This window comes from Schistocerca gregaria, chromosome X (genome assembly GCF_023897955.1).
Source record: "Schistocerca gregaria isolate iqSchGreg1 chromosome X, iqSchGreg1.2, whole genome shotgun sequence".
Classification (NCBI taxonomy): Eukaryota; Metazoa; Arthropoda; class Insecta; order Orthoptera; family Acrididae; genus Schistocerca; species Schistocerca gregaria.
In genome coordinates, this window is record NC_064931.1 from 529,787,039 (window position 1) to 529,810,865 (window position 23,827).

Here is a 23,827-nt window from a genome sequence, read left to right on the forward strand (position 1 = left end):
GCAATTTAACAACACTTATATTATATTTATAACACCTGTACACGTTTTAAAATAGCTTAATAACAACGCTTTTTATAATTATTTAGTGCAGCAAATACTCGAAGAGTCCGCGTCGGCGCAGTGTTGCCAACATCCTTTAATCGCCTGTTATGCATCGTTGAAGGTTACGCAGAAGTGAATGTTCCGCCAACATTTATCTAGGTGCTTGATGCTTACTCGTAGTTTCACATAAAGTAACGTTCCCTATGAGTACTTTCAACAATTACAGCCAATTGTGTTCCACAGAAACTGTTGTCGGTCCTGTGAATTCAGCTCTCAACAGATTTACCTGTCAAATATTGGCAATAGCTGCAAATGTGTTATCTTTGGCGAAGTGTCAGTAATTTGAATTGGCCGGTATGAAGTTATTGTGTGTTGTTCATTGAGTTATATTTCGAAAATGTTTGTGAGTTTATATTAAACAGGACAAGTGTGGAAGTAGTACTTGCAAAGTAGGTTGTGTATATCGGGGTTGTTTCTACTAGCGACTGGAGCGGAAGCTGCATTCTTGTTGGCCAGCTCGTTGTCTGTGCCCTTCGCAGACATTCTTCAAATTAATGCTGTCACCAACCTGTGGTCTGACTGAGATTGTCTGTGAGTGTATTCTTTATGCCATGGATCTGACTTCCTCAAATCATGCCTGTTAATCGAGTGTCCACTGTTGCCCATATACTGCAGCAAAGTGTCAGTTTGATTATAGTGTTAAGAATAGTCTACAGCAGCATTGGAATTAATTTACATCTGTACTCGTCCAAGGATCATTTCACAATGGTATAGGATTCGTCAAGGTAATATAGTGTAAATCAATAGTCCAAAATATACAACACTTAGCTTACATAATATCCCTTTTTGATTTAGCAACGGGTACTAAGCCCTGTCCAAATATTGGTCTACTGCCGTCTGCTATGAGAACGCTGTGTCCTATAAGGGCTGGCATGCTCTTCCGTTTGTTGGAGGCATCTGAGGGCCGGAATCTGTTGGAGATCCGCAAACGGCATGTGACACGTTGACTAAGCTGTAATGGTAGCATATCGTTGTAGTTGCAATTACAAGGTTGTTTGGGGATATGACATTTCCCGTGTCATTGATAAATTATGTTAATAATATCTATTTACGGGACCAGTCAGCCTGTTGAGAGGAACCTATTTGTAGATACAAGGGAGTAAGTGGAATATTGGATTGCTATAAATTTTTGCGGATATATATATATATATATATATATATATATATATATATATATATATATATATATATATATATATATAAGGTACTATTTAAACAGAGCCGCAAAAATTTATAACAATCCAATATTCCACTTACTCCCTTGTATCTGTGTGTGTTTTATTCTGATGATAGACAATGCTGCCGGTCAAAATACTCTGAAAGCGAATGTTAGAATGATGAATAGCAAATTTAAAACACTTTTTTACCACCATATGGTAACGAAATTAGGTGAACATTTCACTATGACAAATGTCTGTTCTGTTCATGCGAGTTTTGCAAGACGACGAAAGTAGAAACTATAACATTTATGAAGGTATTTGAATTACTTCTTTTTTTTTTTTTTAATGGAAACACAGGAGCATTAAGGCACAATAATGAATGATACACACAGGCATGTTAGCATGAAATGTAAGATAAAGTATTTATGTGATGAAACCCGCCTCTATAGCAGAGGTCGCTTACGTGCGCCTGTGTAGTGGGACTCAATTCGGAGATGAGCTGGTTCGAATTCTGGTGGTTGATGAAATTTTTACTGCCTGTATTTGGCCAAGAGAGGGAGGAGAGGAGGTGGTATAGTTCCTGGTCACCAGTCTTTGTGCCAATGTCCTAGATTAAATTCCAAACTGCCGGCCGCGGTGGTCTCGCGGTTGTAGGCGCTCAGTCCGGAACCGCGCGACTGCTACGGTCGCAGGTTCGAATCCTGTCTCGGGCATGGATGTGTGTGATGTCCTTAGGTTAGTTAGGTTCAAGTAGTTCTAAGTTCTAGGGGACTGATGACCACAGATGTTCAGTTCCATAGTGCTCAGAGCCATTTGAACCATTTTTGAAATTCCAAACTTCGAGATTACAGAAGCGTCTGATTCCACCCGTCTGCTTTGAATCATGACATCATCAATATGGCGGAAACGACCCCTCTCAACGTCTCCAATATGGCACCTGTGAGGTCATTACACAAACACGAAAATACATATGAAAACAACAAACACACATCCCTCCAAAAATATAATCAAACTAATGGGTTCAGCGCGGGAAATTGGAGGTTTTTGAATGGTGACAAACTAAATATAAAACACACACACACACACACAAAACGACGACATAAAAACACAAAATTCCCATATTTCATTAAACTAACAATACCCATAGCAATCGGTCACTTCCCTTCACTTACATAGGTCAACAGCAATTGTCGATACCACAAAATAAAGACTAACACCAAAAAATTATCACCATCCTGCAACTATTGATACCACAAGACCAATTACTACAGACGTTACCAAAATACACGTACAACGATGGACATTGGAATCGGACATGTCTCTTGGCCTATATAGGTCAACTACAGCTGACGATACCAATACAGAGCTACAAGACACATCGGAATCGGCCACTTCCCCTGAACTATAGAAGTCGGTTACAACTAACTATACCAAAACACATATGACGACATACATTGGAATTGGACACATCAACAACAGCTACCGATACCAGAATGCATCTACAACTAAAAAAATTGGAATCGGATACTTTCCTTAAGTTACAAAAATCTACCACAACTGACGATACCAAAACATCAAACACCTACACCTGCTATAACTAACATCGAACCAACAACAGATGGAAAAACACCACAAAACATTACAACTCGTGAACAACAGACCAAGAAAAAAAAAAAGACTACTTACCACGAAAAAATTGTGGCTCTACACAATAGGTCAGGACCCCAATCACAGCCCCCCCCCCCCCCCCACACACACACACACACACACACACACACACACACACACACACACACACACACACACACACACACACACACACACACACTCGCGCGCCCCCCCCCCCCCCCCCCCCCCACACACACACAAAACCTCCTAACCCACCCACATCATCATAAAACAAAAACCTAAAGCCACAAACATTACCCCCCCCCCCCCCCCCCCACCCACCCGCACCCCCACCACAACTAATAATGGGGCTAAGAAGTGAAAGAGGAAGCCGCCTGCTAGAATTTTGCGCGGAGCATAACTTAAATCATAGCTAACGCTTGGTTTAAGAATCATGAAAGAAGGTTGTATACATTCAAGAACGCTGGAGATACTAAAAGGTATCAGATTATATAATGGTAAAACAGAGATTTAGAAACCAGGTTTTAAATTGTAAGACATTTCCAGGGGCAGATGTGGACTCTGACCACAATCTATTGGTTATGACCTGTATATTAAAACTGAAGAAAATGCAAAAAGTTGGGAATTTAAGGAGATGGGACCTGGATAAACTGAAAGAACCAGAGGTTGTACAGAGTTTCAGGGAGAGCATAAGGGAACAATTGACAGGAATGGGGGAAAGAAATACAGTAGAAGAAGAATGGGTAGCTTTGAGGGATGAAGTAGTGAAGGCAGCAGACGATCAAGTAGGTAAAAAGATGAGGGCTAGTAGAAATCCTTGGGAAAAAGAAGAAATATTGAATTTAATTGATGAAAGGAGAAAATATAAAAATGCTGTAAATGAAGCAGGCAAAAAGGAATACAAACGTCTCAAAAATGAGATTGACAGGAAGTGCAAAATGCCTAAGCATGGATGGCTAGAGGACAAATGTAAGGATGTAGAGGGTTATCTCACTAGGGGTAAGATAGATACTGCCTACAGGAAAATTAAAGAAACCTTTGGAGAAAAGAGAACCACTTTTATGAACATCAAGAGCTCAGATGGAAACCCAGTTCTAAGTAAAGAAGGGAAAGCAGAACGGTGGAATTAGTATATAGAGGGTCTATACAAGGGCGATGTACTTGAGGACAATATTATGGAAACGGAAGAGGAGGTAGATGAAGATGAAATGGGAGATATGATACTGCGTGAAGAGTTTGACAGAGCACTGAAAGACCTGAGTCGAAACAAGGCCCCCGGAGTAGACAACATTCCATTGGAACTACTGACGGCCTTGGGAGAACCAGTCCTGACGAACTCTACCATCTGGTGAGCAAGATGTATGAAACAGGTGAAATACCCTCAGACTTCAAGAAGAATATAATAATTCCAATACCAAAGAAAACAGGTGTTGACAGATGTGAAAATTACCGAACAATCAGTTTAATAAGCCACAGCTGCAAAATACTAACACGAATTCTTTACAGACGAATGGAAAAACTTGTAGAAGCCGACCTTGGGGAAGATCAGTTTGGATTCCGTGGATATATTGGAACATGTGAGGCAATACTGATCCTACAGCTTATGTTAGAAGCTAGATTAAGGAAAGGCAAACCTACGTTTCTAGCATTTGTAGACTTAGTGAAAGCTTTTGACAATGTTGACTGGAATACTCTCTTTCAAATTCTAAAGGTGGCAGGGGTAAAACACAGGGAGCGAAAGGCTATTTACAATTTGTACAGAAACCAGATAGCAGTTTAAGAGTTGAGAGGCATGAAAGGGAAGCGGTGGTTGGCAAGGGAGTGAGACAGGGTTGCAGCCTCTCCCGATGCTATTCAATCTGTATATTGAGCAAGCAGTAAAGGAAACAAAAGAAAAATTCAGAGTAGGTATTAAATTTCATGGAGCAGAAATAAAAACTTTGAGGTTCGCCGATGACATTGTAATTCTGTCAGAGACAGCAAAGGACCTGGAAAAGCAGTTGAATGGAATGGACAGTGTCTTGAAAGTAGGATATAAGATGAACATCAACAAAAGCAAAACGAGGATAATGGAATGTAGTCGGATTAAGTCAGGTGATGCGGAGGGAATTAGATTAGGAAATGACACACTTAAAGTAGTAAAGGAGTTTTGCTATTTGGGGATCAAAATAACTGGTGATGGTCGAAGTAGAGAGGATATAAAATGTAGACTGGCAATGGCAAGGAAAGTGTTTCTGAAGAAGAGAAAATTGTTAACATCGAGTATAGATTTAAGTGTCAGGAAGTCATTGCTGAAAGTATTTGTACGGAGTGTAGCCATGTATGGAAGTGAAACATGGACGATAAATAGTTTGGACAAGAAGAGAATAGAAGCTTTCAAAATGTGGTGCTACAGAAGAAAGCTGAAGATTAAATGGGTAGATCACATAACTAATGAGGAAGTATTGAATAGGATTGGGGAGAAGAGAAGTTTGTGGCACAACTTGACCAGAAGAAGGGATCGTTTGGTAGGACATGTTCTGAGGCATCACCAATTTAGTATTGGAGGGCAGCGTGGAGGGTAAAAATCTTAGAGGGAGACCAAGAGATGAATACACTAAGCAGATTCAAAAGGATGTAGGCTGCAGTAAGTACTGGGGGATGAAGAAGCTTGCACAGTATAGGGTATCATGGAGACCTGCATCAAACCAGTCTCAGGACTGAAGACCACAACAAACAAACAAACAATAACCCTTGGCCTATACCTTTTACTAACAGCCCTCAAAAAAATGCGAAAAATGCAATACTCCCCAGGGACACTCTTCTGCCAGTAATACTCTTATAAATGATATTGCAAGTTAGAAGGGTGCCTCTTCTCCCTCCCTGCAACTGATTTAACTGCCCCCCCAAACCCCTCTATTGTATTAGTACACACCTCAGTCTCGTAATGCGTGAACTCTAAAATATGATTGACAACTAAATGGTCATAACCCCTCTTCCCCAACCCCCTATAAGATGGAAAATCTTCTGAAACTACCGTACTGCCCTCCTGTATATATTCTTAAATTAACTCCACCAATTCCCTCTTTGTACACCCGTCCGAAACCCTGAAAATACTATCAGCACACCCACCCCCACCCGAAATAACAGCCCCCCACACCCATCAACCAACTGGAGACGTACTCCTCCTATATTTTCTCTTCCCAAACTGCGACTCATTTATATCGACCACCACCCTTGGCTCACCCAACTTACCCCTATACTTAACATATTCTGAACAAACTTCCCTACAAAAAGAAAACCAATCTAAAACCGTCCTCTCACTCACACCAGTCTCGTGCGCACAAAAACTGATAGAGGATCTATAACAAAAATAATGTCATCAAAACACTCTCTCTCTCTCTCTCTCTCTCTCTCTCTCTCTCTCTCTCTCTCTCTCTCTCTCTCTCTCTCTCTCTCTCTCTCTCTCTCTCATGGCCAACCTAGACTTCTCGAACCAGGTACTCTGTCTAATGGAGTGCCAAAGGTTATCCCTTTGACACCACCACATGTGACAGTCTCTGGTCTGTGATGCAGAAACTCTGGCTAACCGCAACTTCTCTTTACAGACACTGCACCTGACTATTTCGGCCAGCAGTCCAAACATCTGCAAAAATTTTATGAGGGACATCATGTCCTCCCCCATCTCAGCATGCATCCGCGAAGTGTTGAATTTCACTATCATATCCATACCTAACAAAAGAAGCCACAAAATAAACACCTCACTGCACAACAAACAGCAAACCAATAACAACAATCGACACCGCAGAAAGAAAATTAATTGGTGACTCGCTGAAACCAATTTCCGGTCTTCAGTCACTGTCAATACAAATTAATTCCCACTGTGACCAATGACGCGCAAATGAACCCAATACGCCACATAACACGCAGACCATACACACGCCACCAGAGAACACCTCCAACCGCAACAAGACGTCTACAAACACTACCAACTCGTAAACTAAACTCCGCGCCATCGTGATGTCACACACAACACCCTTACATCACAGGTCAAGGCCGACGGGTGAGACTGGATGCTTCCGTTAACCCCAAACATCTCTGCAGTGCCTTGTGAAGTGATCACATGTGACACTGTTGAAGGTGATTTATCCATCGGATGGGAATGTTGAGCTTGGCAACCCCCTTGGTGCTATTCGTGAGGTGTGGGCTATGTGCCAGCATTGATTTTCACTTTCTCTCTTCCCTTTGTGTGTGACAGCAGAAACCAATCGCTACACTGTACAAGCACCCATCACAGTCATCCACACAACACCAATGCACACGACACTCCATAACTAGTCCACATGAAACTTCATAACTAGTTGGAGGTAGCCAGCCACAGGCCACCTCCACTAGGACCTTGCCAAGAGTGGTGGTGCAGAATTCTTGCATCCACTTCCCCTGCACTCATTTCCTGAGTATGGAACTATTTGTTCTTTTATGTGTGATGTCATTAACCACTGGTGCTTTGTCAGTGTGTCACCTGTGGCATTTCTCTGTTACAGTTAAGTGCAAAGTGGCACTACTCTCTGGACTTGATTTTATTGAGTAGATAGTGGGTGGAGTGTCAGGAATTGTACAGGCTGTTACGCAACATACTTTATAACGGTGGAAGTAAGAAGGGCTACCTGTGAGCCATAAAAAAAGCCTTGTTCTTTCTAGTAACACTTTTATTAGGTTGTATTTTAGTTAGCTGAACAGGTAGTTCCTCTTTTGTACTTTAATTGAAATATGGTGCGGAGTTCACATTTTTATGCAAATTTCATTTCTGTGAATTTATTGGAACATAGGCTGCCATTTTGGAATGTTTTATGTAGTGTTCAAAGTGCCACGAAGACTGACTGGTTTTGTGTAAAACTAAACCATATGTAAGATGTTTCTGTATGAGCTGTTGTAGGTGTACTAGTCTTTCTTCCTAAATAAATTTAGTGAAATTGGTTATTGCAGTTTCGTTCATATGTCTCAGTGAAATGTTACTAACACTCCTTGGTATATCCACCATTTCGTATTATTTAGCATTCGAATTATCTTTGGTGAGTCACTAAATGCTCCAGCCTTATCTAAGTCTGATATAAATACCATTTACTTGTTCATTGCAGGTGTGTGATTTCCGTCAAAATAATTTGCAACATGTCAGTTTACAGGATTTGTGTTTATGGCTGCTTCTTTGCCATTTGTTTTGGGAATCCCTCCTGTATACCAAATTTATTTTCCCGAATACCAAGCTACCACTTTCACTCCCCCAACCATAACTGTGAATGATTTCATTTAATTTACCCAGGGACTGCTAAGCCCGGCTTTGTACTATTAACTTGTAACAACATATGATTTATTATTTATCACATGGACTATGTCAGTATTACAATGAGGGTGGGTGACATCTGCAGCTGTTTAAAAAAATGTGGGCCTGGGAAACTTAAGTTGCAGTAACTTATTTGGTTTATCAGTAATACCTTCACACAAGAAGTTTACACAGTGTTTTGTCATCTTCAGGCACCCATGTGTTTATTAGTGGGATTAGTTAAAAACATGATATCACACCTATAGACTGATAATTGCATAAACATGACAGACTTATGAGACTTAAGTTACCAAATGTTAACATCACTAATGACAAAGAAGTTAGCAAAATAAATTCTGATATACTAGTGGGACCTCCACAGAAATTTTGGGCTGATATTACTCTTGCTATTAATGGCTTGAAATATATAAAGAACCTGAAAGTTTCAGATCACACTGTGGAAATTGTCTGATGAGGGACATAAATACAGATTTGAAATTTGCAATGTATGTGGGCTTAATGAAAGTGTTGTCAATAGTTTTGTTGGCTACACCAACTTATAACTGAACTGCCACCTTCAGACCTCAGCTGGACTTTTGGCCACAGTTCGTTCTGTCACCACAACCTCACAAAAACATGGATCCCCAGTATACAAGTAATCAAAAAAATTAATCCCTCAAGGGGTCACAGTCTGTTAGACCTATATAGGTATGGTGAACATGATTTGAGTCACCATCCACAAGAAATAAGACATTATAAATGCAGCATATGGCAGATGTGTACTGAAATATGCAAAATGAAACATTCCAGGCACCATTTATATAACTTACACCACACTTCAAAGCATATACTAATTAAACTGACCCTTATCAACACATTATTATGTGTGGTGAACACTTAATTTCTTTGCGCGCTCTCTCTCTCTCTCTCTCTCTCTCTCTCTCTCTCTCTCTCTCTCTCTCTCTCTCTCTCTCTGTGTGTGTGTGTGTGTGTGTGTGTGTGTGTGTGTGTGTGTGTGTGTGTGTGTGTGTGTGTGTGTGTGTGTAAATAGTTTTATATATTTCCAGCACATGAACATATATAAAAAACATCACTTTTCATCATTTTCTGTACTCCCAAACTGAAACTCTGAATCCTAATCACAAAACAAAGTGAAAATGAGGCTATAATTTACACAGTTAATAAAGGAAATAGTATTTAAGTTACAACAAACAGAGCATGTTAAATTAGCAAATGAAATACACAAAGCTCACACCAAAGCATTGGATATAAAACTTAATGCTCTTAGGTTTGTTATTTTTATGATCAATGGATCGCAATTGTGATATCTTACTGTGCTTTGAAACATCAGTTTACAAATGCCATACACATTCATAAGTGAAAAATGTGTGAAAATGCTGATCATTTACATCGTTCTCTACATTAATGGTAAACTATGTACCTAACTCAATGTGAAATAATTTACTTTCATTGTCTGTTAGATTAATACACAGCAATATGTGGATGGTCAAAGATTTTCATCTCCGAAGCCAGCTATTTTCCACAACTAAAAAAGTTGGTGAATGTACATGTTTTAACATCTGTAACATGTGATTGTCATCTTTGATTCCTATCAATAAGAACACCTAGGGATGTAGAATAATATTTTTCATATTGAAATTTGCCTCATGCAATATTTCTAATGACCTTTTTTGGCAGTTGGGCAGAATGAGTGTTGCTATTTTCAACGTTACCTAGCACAGTTTGGGTTAACAGTGAGAGTACCATATATGCGTCAAATATGAACACAGTGAAAATTACAATTTTTATAAATGTTGTTTAGTCATGTTTCTGCCTCTGCACAACTAAAGGTTATTTATAAATATTATGTTTTTGAAAATGTATTTTTTTATGTATGTATGTACTCTTGCTGGTAATCTGAACAGTTCTTGATGATGATGATGATGATGATGATCTTGCACCAAAACTAGCCACACATTTGAAGAGTGATGTGAACACCGGCTTTTTGTATGTAGAACACAATAAACAAAAAGATAATTTTTGAAGTATTGTTTGAAAAGAGTCAGCAAGTTAGTAGACATAACACTCTTTTATTTAGTTTCTGTGATATACATAGAGCAATGTGGACATTCTCAGACTTCTCTCTTCGTTATAATACTTAGTGTTAGTATGACACTACCAAATTAAAAATTTGCCTCAGTTTTTTGTGGCGTTCATCCGTACCTCATCCAGGGCAGTAACTAATGTATGCCTGTATGGTGTGTAGTTTGTGGACATGTTTTTAGATATGGAAATAATAGTTAATACTGCTTTAACTTATAATAAGCACACTGGAGAGATTAGTCATCCCCCAGAGACATCATGCTTATACTGATACCTCCCTCAGTTATACACTGAAGATACTTGCACAACTGCCTAATATTGTGTAGGGCCCCGTGAGCATGCAGAAGTGTTGCAATGCGATGTGGCATTGATTTCAGTAACGTCTGAATCAGTGCTGGAGCGAATTGACACAATAAATCCTTCAGGGCTGTCTGTAAATCCGTAATGGTAGGAGGGGGTGGAGATCTCTTCTGAACAGCATGGTACAAGGCATCCCAGATATGCACAATAATGTTCATTTCTGGGAAGTTTGGTGACCAGCGGAAATATTTAAAATCAGAAGTGTGTCCCTGGAGCCACTCTGTAGCAATTCTGGACATGTGGGATGTTGCATTTTCCCCTCTGGAATTTCCCAAGTCCGTCAGAATTCTCAATGGATATGAATGGATGCAGGTCATCAGACAGGATGCTTACGTACGTGTCATCTGTCAGTCATATCTAGACATAACATGGGGTCCCGTATGACTCCAGCTGCACATGCACCACACCATTACAGAGCCTCCACCAGCTTGAACAGTCCCTTGCAGACATGCAGGATCCATGGATTCATGAGGTTATCTCCACACCCATACACGTCCCTCCGCTCGATACAATTGAAACGAGACTCATCCGACCTGGCAACATATTTCCAGTCATCAACAGTCCAATGACAGTGTCGATGGGCCCAGGCAAGGTGTAAAGTTTTGTGTCGTGCAGTCATCAAGGGTACATGAGTGGGCCTTTGGCTTTGAAAGCCCATATCGATGATGTTTTGTTGAATGGTTTGTACGTTGATACTTTTTGATGGCCCAGCATTGAAATCTGCAACAATTTGCAGAAGGGTAGAACTTCTGTCGCGTTGAAAAATTCCCTTCACTTGTTGGTCACATTCTTCCAGGATTTTTTTTCCAGCCACAGCGATGTTGGAGATTTGATGTTTTACCGGATTCTTGATGTTCACGGTACACTCATGAAATGGTCATATGGGAAAATCCCCACTTCATCGCAACCTTGAAGATGCTGTGTGGTGGTGGTGGTGGGTAGTGTTTTAACGTCCCGTTGACAACGAGGTCATTAGAGATGGAGCACAAGCTCGGGTTAGGGAAGGAGTGGGAAGGAAATCGGCCGTGCCCTTTCAAAGGAACCATCCCAGCATTTGCCTGAAACGATTTAGGGAAATCACAGAAAACCTAAATCAGGATGGCTGGAGACGGGATTGAACCGTCGTCCTCCCGAATGTGAGTCCATAGATGCTGTGTCCTGTTGCTCATGTGCAGACTATAACACCACATTGAAACTAACTTAAATCTTGATAACTTGCCGTTGTAGCAGCAGTAACTGATCTGAGAACTGCACCAGACACTTGTCGTCTTATATAGGCGTCGCCGACCTCAGTGCCATATTCTGCCTGTTTACATATCTCTGTATTTGAATACACATGCCTATAGCAGTTTCTTTGACACTTCAGTGTATTGCACGAAGTGGTCACCATGTATCCTTTTAACGGTTTTAATTTGCAACACAAGAAATAACTTCATAGATTTGGTATTAATGCAAAAACTAACTTCTGAAGTAAAGGAAATTAAAAACTCTTGAGCAAGTGCTCAAATAAACTAAGTTCAGAAAAGTAACAATCACAGTTTGAATCCTTTGAAGTCTGTATCAGTTTACTTTGAAATAGTGGCACCAAGTCCAACATTTGCCAAGTGTGGAAGATGTAGCAAAACAGCATTCCAAGTCCTTTCCACTCAGTGGCATTCCATTTGGAAAAATCCCACTTCAAGGTGATGGTGAAGAATGAGGAGTTGATCATGGTAACATGTCATCCAGGCGAGGTCTTCCTATTGTGGCATACGGTGTTCGAACTACTGGCTGCATTGCAGTGCGGCCCCTAATAGTTATCTCGCAGAGTGACACTTCTGTTTTACTGGCTCAAACTTAGTTCCGGCAGAAGTAGAAAATAGTTTGGCATGCGTGCACTGATCAGGGCTGTGCATGTGCCTTGCAGCGACTGCTGGCCTGACCCCTGGTGTTGCCTTCTGTTGATTTGCTGGTAAGTTAGCTGGTTTGAATATACGCTGTGTGCAGACTGAAGTACCACCAATGTGATGTCTGTTGTCCAGGTAGCTGTTGACACCGATTGCACTACCTCTAACCCTGACAATATAGCCATCTTGCTGAGGTAGTGTGAGCACAAATTTCTTCACATATGCCATATCCTGCTGAAGACTGTCATTTATGATTATATCCTGCAGGGTTGTCAGTCAGTGTGGATTTTAATTGCTGTGTTTCACTCATTGTCCCAAACAACCTGATGTTTTTCAGGGGATTAATATTCAGTGAGCCAACCAGTTGGTTGAGGTGTAGTAAGGTACCAGTGTGTTTGTCAAACTAGGAATGTATACATGCAGCCTTGTGAATATAGCTTTTGTCATATTGGTAGAAAGGAACATCAGCACACAATAATCATGAAGATGTAGGCGAAAAGACAACACTTGGTCATCCAGAATGTTGAAGTAACCCCCTACGGGTGCAGGGGTTAGAATAGGCCCTACGTATTCCTATCTGTCATAAGAGGCGACTAAAAGAGCTTGCACACGTTTCAGCCTTTATGTGATGGTCTCCTGAAGGGTTTGATCTCCATTCTTCAAAATTTTTCTGAAGAGCGAACCAATTGGGGAGGGGCACCTGACAAGGTGTATCGTGTCCATCGTGCATTGAGATCCTTAGCCCACTTTCTTGTCATCGCATTGCAGTCCCACTCGTTCTCCATCTCTTGGGCGAGGACACCTTCCTGAGTGCGTTTTCAACCATGCACTATGCAGTGTTGCTTTCTGTGTCGATAATTACCATGGACTTCTTTGCACTTGATATCCAGCACTGTAGCCAGTCTGTTGTGGTGGGGCTCCTGACCACACAGGGACCACTCTGCTGATGCCTGCACCATTAACTCCCCATGTATGCCAAGGGGTAGATGCCCATCCCACTGAGGCATCGAGACTCCCAGCAATGGCCATCCTGCCAGATGGCCTTTGCTGCAGCTGGGTGGGGAGGCCCCTGGTCCGAACTGGTGGAATCAGGGCAGATGACAAGCGATGAACCATAGTCCATCATCTCTTGCTGGTGGCGAAACACCAGCAGTCTCTAAGTGATCACGAGCTCTATTCAACGCACAGAAGTGCAACCCCAAATCGTTCCCCTCCCTGGCCACACCATGTGAGGAATGTCAGGCTGACAGTGGATTTTATTTGCCCAGGTACCTTGTATGTTCAAGAGCTGATGGGGAATCTTCCATGACAATGAAGCCTCAGCTTTTTGTTGAGCATTTAGAGGACAAGTTTGGGAAAGGTGGAGAGCTTGTCCAAAATGAGATCTGGGTCAGCCTTGATCAAAACAGCATCCTCTGCCCAATCATGTTACTTGCTTGTGACAAGCTGGGGATGTTTCTGTAACCATCACGCCCCATAAGAGCTTAGATATGGTCCAGGGTATCTTATTTCAAAGGGACTTTCTTCTGCAGCCGGATGATGAGCTGCACGCCAATTTAGAGCGGCGAGGTGTACATTTCGTCCGGCGTGTCCACCGTGGTCTGAGGGATAATCAGGTTGCCATCGATGCCATCATCTTGTCCTTTGAGGGTGATAGTTTCCTCAATTAGATCAAGGTGATGGTCTGCCTCTGTGATGTAAAGCCCTATATCCCTCCCCTGATGGGGTGCTTTAAGTGCTGAAAGTTTGGCCATGTGTCTTCCTGCTGTACTTCCAGCGTCACATGCCGAGATTGCACTCGCCCATCACATCCCAATACTCCATGTGCCCCACCCCCCCCTCTTTGTCAACTGCGGAGAGCACCATTCACCTTGCTCGCCAGACTGCAGGATGCTCCAGAAAGAAAGGAAAATCATGGAGTAGAAAACCATGGACCGACTGACCTATACTGAGGCTAAGAGAAAATTGGAATGCCTGCATCCTGTGTGTATGACATCTTACGCCGCCACTACATCAGTTCTGGCACCATCAGCTCCCCCACCCAAGTCACCTCTCAGAGCCAGGAGACTACATCTGCCCCCTTGATGTGGGGGCCATTTCCCTCCCTGTTGCTTCCGCACCACCCACTTCGGGAGCAACACTCCCCCCCCCCCAAGTTGCAGGGACGTCGGTCCCCACTTGTAAGCCCGAGAGGCATAAGTTTTCTATAAGTTTTCTTTGGCTTCTCTCACTGGGAAGGGATCCCTTGGGTCAGTCCCTTCCCAGGTTTCTGCTAGTAGGAAAGACGACATCCGCCAGTGGCTGAAGGGCCCAAAAGCAGTTGGTCATAGGGCTAGATCTTGCCAGACCCTCAGGCACAATGGATATAGACTGCTCAGGAAAAATAGTCGGTGGCAGCATGTGACGCTGAGGCGTAAACTGCCTCATTGAATGTTCCATCCCTTCCCAGTCTCATGACGACGTCATCCTCCAGTAGAATTGTGGCGGTTTTTTCCACCGCTTGGCTGAGCTACAGCAACTGTTAAGCTTTACACCTGCTATCTGCATTGTTCTCCAAGGAACCTGGTTCCCAGCCATATGGACCCCTGCCCTCTGTGGCTATAAGGGATATTACAGGATCCATAGTGACTATAATAGTGTGTCAGGTGGAGTTTGCATTTATGTCCTAAACTCGGTCTGTAGTGAACATGTGCTCCTTGAAACCCCTCTTGAAGCTGTGGCTGTCAGAATGACGACGACACAAGAAATAACTGTCTGCAATGTATATCTTCCTCCAGATGGTGTAGTACCTATGAATGTATTAGCTGCAGTGATTGGTCAACACCATAAACCATTCCTACTTTTAGAGATTTTAATGCCCATAACCCCGTGTGGGTGGCACCATTACTGGGCCGAGGCAGAGATGTGTGGAAGTCCTCGAGGAGGGCTTCTCGCAGGGGCTCTGTGGTTCTCTGCAGGCTCCTCATTGGCCATGCTTGGGTGACTCATGGCTACATCCGGCGCCGTGAAGACCCACCTCAGTGTCGGTGCGGCACCCGGTTGACAATGGCCCACCTTATTCTGCTATAGCTTTCCTTGCCTGCCCAGGACTTCATCTTCGGTTGCTGAACTCGTTATCATTGATTTTAGCAGACAATGCCTCGTCAGATGATTTGGTTTTACGTTTCATCTGTGAAGGTGTATTTTATCATTCAATCTCAGTTTTTGCGCCTGTCCTTTGCCCTCTATGTCTTCCACCCTAGTGCTTTTAGGATGGAAGTTTTACTGTGTTGCAGGGTGACTGGCTTTTCCTTTTTGTTTTCGTTGTCGGCCAACCACTGTAATCTGCTTCCTTGTTTTACTCTCTTCTAACTGTTTCTTGCACCTCTCTGTTGTTCTCTTGTCCTCTTTCATTCCTTTTAGTGTTTGTTGCCTTTCCATTTTTTCTTGTGGTCTTTCCTCTCTCTCCGTTTTGTGTTATATGTCTCGTCTATTTTATTCTCGCACTTGTGGCATTGTTTTATTAGGAACAAGGGATCGATGACCTCAATTTGGTCCCTTTGCCCCCCCTCTTTTGAAACAACCAACCGTGTTGAAGTAAACATCCTGGTTCATGTCCTTGGTAACATAAATGCCTATGTCCAGGTCATGGTACAAATATGCTCCCAAAACGCCACAGCACAAAATTCTTTATATGCTGTGGATTGGGCTGTTGGTGTACTTGGCCACTTGTGTCATTTGAAAAGAGGCAAAATTGCAGTCTGTCTGACCACACAGCATACTGCCAGGTGGCCACTGTTCAGTTTGTGTTGTTGGGCCCATTGAAGACATGAAAATTTATGTACCACGGTGAGCAGTGACAGTAAGCAAGGTACTTCAAATGCCCATTGCTTGCAATTCCCTTTGCAAATTTTGCTAGGAAACTGCTAGAGATGATCCTGCATTCACAGCCAACAGCAATTCCTGTTGTGTTTGAAATCGTTTCTCATTGACAAGGCAAGACGCTCATCTCCAGTCCACCATTGACGGTATGCCATGTTACATGGCTGCAAGTGGTACACCAGGCTTTACAGACATGTCTGAAAGTCTATTTGATAAACTGTAAATGGTCTACATCTGATACCATTGTAAATGGGTTGTGTTAATAGTCACGGGACTAGATTGCCCATCACCAGATCCGATGGTGAGGATGTGCCCACAGATCGCTCCTGATGACACAGTAACATCATTTATTAGTGAACTGCAATACATTGTCTGTGGGGCCGTCTGAGAGAGGTTTGATTCCACTCGTAATGTTCTTGGTGGTGATGGAGGTGACTGGCAGATGGGCACAAGTGCGCCTGCTGCTGCGTCTGAAGCTGCACTGGTGCAACTAGAACTGCTGCCTCGACAGCAGCACTCTGGCCTTGCATGGACTTAATACGGCAGCTGAAACCACACGTCACGGGCCTGTGTTTTGATGGCAGCTGGGCAGGTCTATGCCCTGTCTCAGTGGGCATGCCCAGTGGCGGCTGTCTCGTGCTGGCGGGCCAGAGTCCCCGCCTCCTGCCCTGGTCACGGCATTGGGGTGGGAGCATCCAAGGTGACAGTGTGTTACCACAAAGCATCCTATGCGATGACTCCAGTCACAGGCAGCTTTTGTTGATGGCGTCTGAAGATAGTTATGGCGGCAGCATCACTCTGGCATCACCTAGGCGATGACCATTACGACAGCGACCATTATGATGAATGCGATGGCTGAGATGACTCCGAACTGGTAGTGACACTCAGTTATACAGGATCTGCGTCACACCAACACCTCATAATGAACAATGTTGATGAGCTCGCTGCCAAACCTTAAATTCGGCTTTCTGCCACTGATGTCTGCTGTTCTTCTTCCCCATTAGGTTGGTGGAATATAATATTCTGGTGCTGCACTTGGCTGGTGTAACTGACCCAATTACCCCCCTCCCGACAATGTTGACTCCCTCTTCTTGTTACATCTTCTGCTGTGTGGTGATCTGGCCTTTGACACAGCATTCTCCTTCGTATTGCTGACTTGATGCTTCACCAACCCAATTATGCCACGGTATCGTGACACTGAACTGTGGAATGTAACACACACAACTTCTGGCTCCCAACATTCCTTCACTTTCCAACTAACTTTATTACTCTAGAATGAGATTTTCACTCTGCAGCAGTGTTTGTGTGTTGATATGAAACTTCCTGGCAGATTAAAACTGTGTGCCGGACCGAGACTCGAACTCGGGACATTTGCCTTTCGCGGGCAAGTGCTCTACCAACTGAGCTACCCAAGCACGGTTCACGCCCCGTGCTTGAGCCGTGCTTGTGTAGCTCAGTTGGTAGAGCACTTGCCCATGAAAGGCAAAGGTTCCGAGTTAGTCTTGGTTTGGCACACAGTTTTAATCTGCCAGGAAGTTTCAACTTCAGTACTGCAAAACTCCTACCTGTAACTAACTTAACCCCTCCCGGCTTTTGACCGTCTGCAAAACCAACAAATCGGGCAACTTAATTTCACAGTGTAGTCATTAGCACCATCAAACGTAGTGATTAACAACATACTGTGATAAAGTAATTCCCTTCTGCTATTCTGTCATGTCTCCATGTAAACCCCTCTTTATATTTTGGTTCCATACAGCTGACTAGTACATATATGCCACTTTAATTCCATGTCTTACATTGGCAATGAAGGCTCACATGTCTGTTTGAGAGAGTGACTAAGATTTTGTCCAGTGAGCATAGCTCTGGGAATAGGTACTCGTCATTTTGAGTCCTTTGGTGACTTTGAAAAGGGAGAATTTGATTTTTTTTATTGTTTCCTTAACAGCTTTCTTAGTGATCAGAATGTGAGATTGGGCTGTCTGGATTTCATCAGAAAGATTACATTGAAATGAAATGACTTTGCATGTTCGGGAGGGCTGAAACATTGTGCGTGGACTTGCTCATGTAGGTGGAAGATCTATGGAAGTGAATTTTGCTTTGATGACACAAGATGAGATGCCTTACTTTAGCCCCTTCTAGATTTTTTTGCAAAGCTTGTATAATCGAGCATGCTAATTTCCTATAAATGTATCTCTCCTATGATTTTGGCAATACAGTGAAGAATGTATGCCAAAGCTGTGACGCTATAGGACCTGTACGATGGCAATATTATTTTCATATAGCAAATGGGAGTTTACCAATGTGAAGCAAGGAAACAGGTGATAGATCTTTTAGCACTGTGCTTAAAAGCTTTAAATGTGTTTCCTGAGGTTAGAAATGTGTTGGAGCATGGTACTCAGTTTATTAAATTGTTGCCATCTGAGGCAGTATCTTCTAGTGTTCTGCAGTATTTGTAATTTGCTGTTAGATCCCACCCAAGTTTGTTTCTTGTTTTACACCCATTTGAGATTGTGTTAAAATTGGGAGAACTGTTAGCTTCAGTTCAGCGTTACAAAACACACAATATGTTTACTGTCCTGACTGCTATTTATAACTAGTTACTACCACATCCCCTTTGAATCCTATCCCACCTTATGATGAGTATTACCAGCACTGCTCTGCAAAACCAGTAAAAAAATATATTGCACCTATTTTTAACTTTAGACAGAATCTGCACACCATTATATTCTCCAATGTGCTTGTCTCTGCACATGTTGTTTTAGCATTGCCAGGGACAAAAGTATGATCATATAGGGTATCAAACAAAATTTGTGGCTAAATCAAACAATGGAAAGTCCAGGTTGGAATGTCAGCAATGACAGGAAGGATAGACTGCTACTTACTATAAAGATTACATGTCGAGTTGCAGACAGGTACAATGAAAAGACTGTTACACATGAAGCTTTCGGCGAAAGCTTTCATCTGATCATCTGAAAAGAGAAACATGCATGTAGTCACCCATGGAAGTACACTCCCCTCCCATCCACTACCCCCCCCCCCCCCCACACACACACACACAAAACTGCTGATTTGGGACTAGAGTGATAGAGTAGGGAGCTCACAGCATATCTCAGATTGATTGAGAATCACAACAAATGTACACTAACTTCTGGTGTACCCCAGGTACGTTTGTTGAAACCCTTATTCATGTTTATTAATGACATGGCAGACAATATCCGTATTGAAACTTCCTGGCAGATTAAAACTGTGTGCCTGACCGAGACTCGAACTCGACTGGTCCCGAGTTCGAGTCTTGGTCGGGCACACAGTTTTAATCTGCCAGGAAGTTTCATATCAGCGCACACTCCGCTGCAGAGTGAAAATCTCATTCTGGAAATATCCGTAATTATTCCCAAATTTTTTGCAGATGATGCAGTTATATATTATGAAGTGCTGTGTGGAAAAACAGTGCACAAATATGCAATCAGATTTTAATAAGATTTCAAACTGATGCAAATATTAGTAACTTGCTTTAAATGTACAGTTACGTAAAATTATGTACTTCCCAAAATGCAAAAAAAAAGTCATAATTGGAATTGGTAAACTTGTACAAATACCTACATGAAACAATTTGTGGGGATAGTAAATGGGATGATCAGAGATGTAATAATAGCCAATGCAGGTAGCAGACTTAGTTTCTGTGTTAGTATACTGGGTAAAAAGTGAGAATAATTAGTGGTGTTCACCCAAGGGCATTATGCAGCCACCTTTTCAAGGAGTTAGGTATATTAACTGCACCATCAGAGTACATATATTCACTTATGAAATTCTTTACAAATAATCCATCTCAATTTGGGAAGTACAGTGATGTTCATATGTACAACAGTAGAGAGAAAAATGACCTTTCCTATCTGTTATTGAAGCTGCCAGTTGCTCAAAAAGGAGTACATTATTATTATTGTTATTGTTATTGTTATTGTTGTATGCATCAATTACAGTAATACACATTTAGCAAAAAAAGAGAAATATATATAAAAATGAACATGTGAAATTATATACAATACACAAGTTTTAAAACGGTTCAGACTACACTCAGATGTTGATGGACTCGATCCAGCAGAGTTTCTCGTGGGGTGCTTGATGGAACTTCTCAATGCCACCAGGGAAGCATTCGACTGCACATTCATTCACAATGTGGCTCATTGTTTGGGTGTCACCACAGTCACACACGCTGTCACATGAAAAGCCCCACTTGTGTATGTTGTTTTTGCACTTACCCTCTTCAGTCAGATATCTGTTTGTGTCCACACCTCCCATGGCTGGTAGAAGCCTGGAACTGTTGAATTGTCTAAAAGTTAGTGGTTTCGGGTTCTTGTATCTTGCCACTCACGTGTCCACGCTGCGTCCTGGTTGAATCCTGTGGAAAGCATTTGTATTCCCATTTCATATGCTGGTATTCTAGATTTGAGGCGTTTCCTGGGCAGTGATAGCAAATCGTCACGAAGAGGGTTCGAGTTGTTTTCAGAAAGTTTCTGACAGAGGCTGTAAAGAGCAGCCTTTTGACGGAGGTCTGGTGGACAGATGTTTGAATGCACTGGCAGCCAGCAAGTAGGTGTAGACTGGACTGTACCACTAATTACTCTCATAACTGAGTTCAGTTGGACATCTACTATCACTATGTGGACACTTTGGAGCCAAACTGGTGCATTACTCTCATAACTGAGTTCAGTTGGACATCTACATTCACTACGTGGGCCCTTCGGAGCCAAACTCGTGCACAGTATTTTGCTGCAGAGTATACCAGTGCAAGGGATGCTCCTCGGAGGACTGATGTGGTTGCTCCCCATGTACTGCCTGCCAGCTTTTTCACAAGGTTCACTGATGTTTGTATATTCTTGGCCAATTTGGAAAGGTGTTTTTTGTATGTTAAAGTTCTGTCCAAAGTGACTCCCAGGTATTTTGGGCTTTTGTTGGATCTGACTGTGCCAAGAGGGCCGAACTGTGGACTGATCTTTGCTGATGAAAGACAATTAGAGAGGTGGAACAGGCTTACCTCAGTTTTAGGAACATTTGGTCTCAGTCGCCATGCTCTCCTTCACTACTCACATAAATCTGGATACCAAAAGGAGTACATTATTCAGCAACAAAAATCTTTGATCGTTTGCCAAACAACATAAAGTGTCTGGCAGGTAGCAGATCAAGTTTTAAATCTAGCTTAAAATAATGTCTTTTGGACAACTACTTCTACCCCACAGAAGAGTTTGTTTCAGAAATGCTAAAAAAAACCTCTAAATGTAGTTTGCATGTGTAGAACTAAAAATTTCAGTAATATTAATATTAGCATTATTCATGTGTGTGTATACATGACTTGGTCCACATCATACCAATAAAATAAATGGGAAAATGACGAAACATGACATAACTAAAACTAATGCAATCATTCTACAGAGGAGATTGCTTACAAAACACAACTTAGAATACTATGTGGGGCTTGAGCCAAATAAAAGTAGCATGGATGTATGGTGTATTCAAAAGTGGTCAGCACTAATGGCTACAGGTTTATTTGACTCAGTCAGAGCGCATTGACTTATGCTGATAAACCTAAACTGGTGGACACCTTGAAGATAGAAATCAGGTATCCTGCAAAAACCTACAAAGTTTAAAGCACAAGTATTAAGTGAGGAATTTATTTTCATATTAGGTGCATTGTGCTGCCAGGTACTCTATATCAGTGACCTCAGTAGTCATTAGACATCGTGAGAGAACAGAATGAGGGCGCTCTGTGTAACTCACAGACTTCAAATGTGGTCATGTGACTGGGTGTCACTTGAGTCATATGTCTGTATCCGAGATTTCCACACTCCTAAACATCCCTAAGTCCACTGTTTCCAATGTGATAGTGAAGTGGAAACATCGAGCACATACAGCACAAAAGCATACAGGCTGACCTCGTCTGTTGACTGGTAGACTGCCGACAGTTGAAGAGGGTCGTAGTTTGTAATAGGCAGACATCTATCCAGACCATCACACAGGAATTCCAAATTGCATCAGGATCCACTGTAAATCTATGACAGGTGGGAGGTGAGAAAACTCAGATTTCATGCTACACATCACACTGGTAAATACCAAACAATGACTTGCTTGGTGTAAGGTGCATAAACATTAGACAATTGAACAGTGGAAAAACGTGTGGAGTGATGAATCACGGTACACTATGTGCTGATCTGATGGCAGCGTGTGGGTATGGCGAATTCCCAGTGAACGTCATCTGCCACCGTGTGTAGTGCCAACAGTAAAATTCGGAGTTGGTGTTGTAGTCATGTTTTTCATGGAGGGGGCTTGTGCCCCTTATTTTGTGTGGCACTCACACAGCACAGGCCGACTTTGAGATGTTTTAAGCACCTTCTTGCTTTGCACTGTTGAAGAGCAATTTGGGGATGCTGACTGCATCTTTCAACATGGTCGAGCAGCTGTTCATAATGCATGGCCTGTGGCAGAGTGGTTACATGACAATAACATCCCTGTCATGGACTGGCCTGCACAGTGTCCTGACCTGAATCTTATAGAACACCTTTAACATGTTTTGGAATGCTGAATTCATACCAGGCCTCACCGACCAACATCGATACCTCTCCTCAGTGCAGCTCTCTGTGAAGAATGGGCTGCCATTCTCCAAGAAACCTTCCAGCACCTGATTGAATGTATGACTGTAAGAGTGGGCCAACATCATATTTAATTCCAGCATTACAGATGGAGGGCGCCACGGACTTGTAATTTTCAGTGAGGTGACCGGATACTTTTGATCACATAGTGTATCTGACATGCACTTCAGAGGTTTGAAGAGTGTGGTTGTAGACACCTGGCCAGCACTTCGTCTAAGGGCCAAATTGATAGGCCACATTTTCTCAGTTGTGACATTGAATATTCAATTCTGCTCATATTGAGTATCTGTTCAAACAGTTTGACACTGAGTCTCTTGTTCCTTAACTAGATGAGATGATACTGAGTGCAAAATTTGTGCTAAGACATCCATGCAAAATCTTGATAGTCATGTCAGTAGATTGTATATTGAATGAGCTAGTTTGTGCAGTGGGTCTCCTTTCCAATTGCTCTGAAATGCATTTCCTTTAGTTTTGGTTACTACTACTATCGTGGGTCAGTATTCATATTAAAGATAATTTGTTTCACGTCTGAATTCAGAAATTCAATTGAATGGGAAGGACAATTCTCTTCAAATTCAATGACCAAAGATGCTGACACACTAAACCCCACATTGGACAAAAAAAGGTGGAAGTGATGTAGTTTAAAATTTGCTTCTGGCATTCACTGAATGTGTTGTGATGGATAGTGGAATCCTTTACACAGACATTATGCCACCTATTGTGAAACATGCTATGCTCTGCCGTTAAAGCTATTCGTCGTACGGGATGTAGAGCGTTGAACAACTG

The 23,827-nt window shown here is 42.2% G+C and overlaps 1 protein-coding gene across 2 annotated transcripts in view; it reads left to right on the forward strand.

Annotated features, from left to right (window-relative positions):
* Positions 1-220: 220 nt before the first annotated feature.
* The window catches only part of LOC126298942 (uncharacterized), a 171,221-nt gene continuing 147,614 nt past the window's right edge, over positions 221-23,827 (forward strand). Inside the window, exon 1 of one of the 2 annotated variants that reach the window (XM_049990543.1) lies at positions 221-633. The gene's annotated coding sequence lies outside the window, so the exon portion shown is untranslated. Of the gene's footprint in view, positions 828-23,827 lie in introns of both variants that reach the window. The other variant, XM_049990544.1, reaches the window with a different exon arrangement.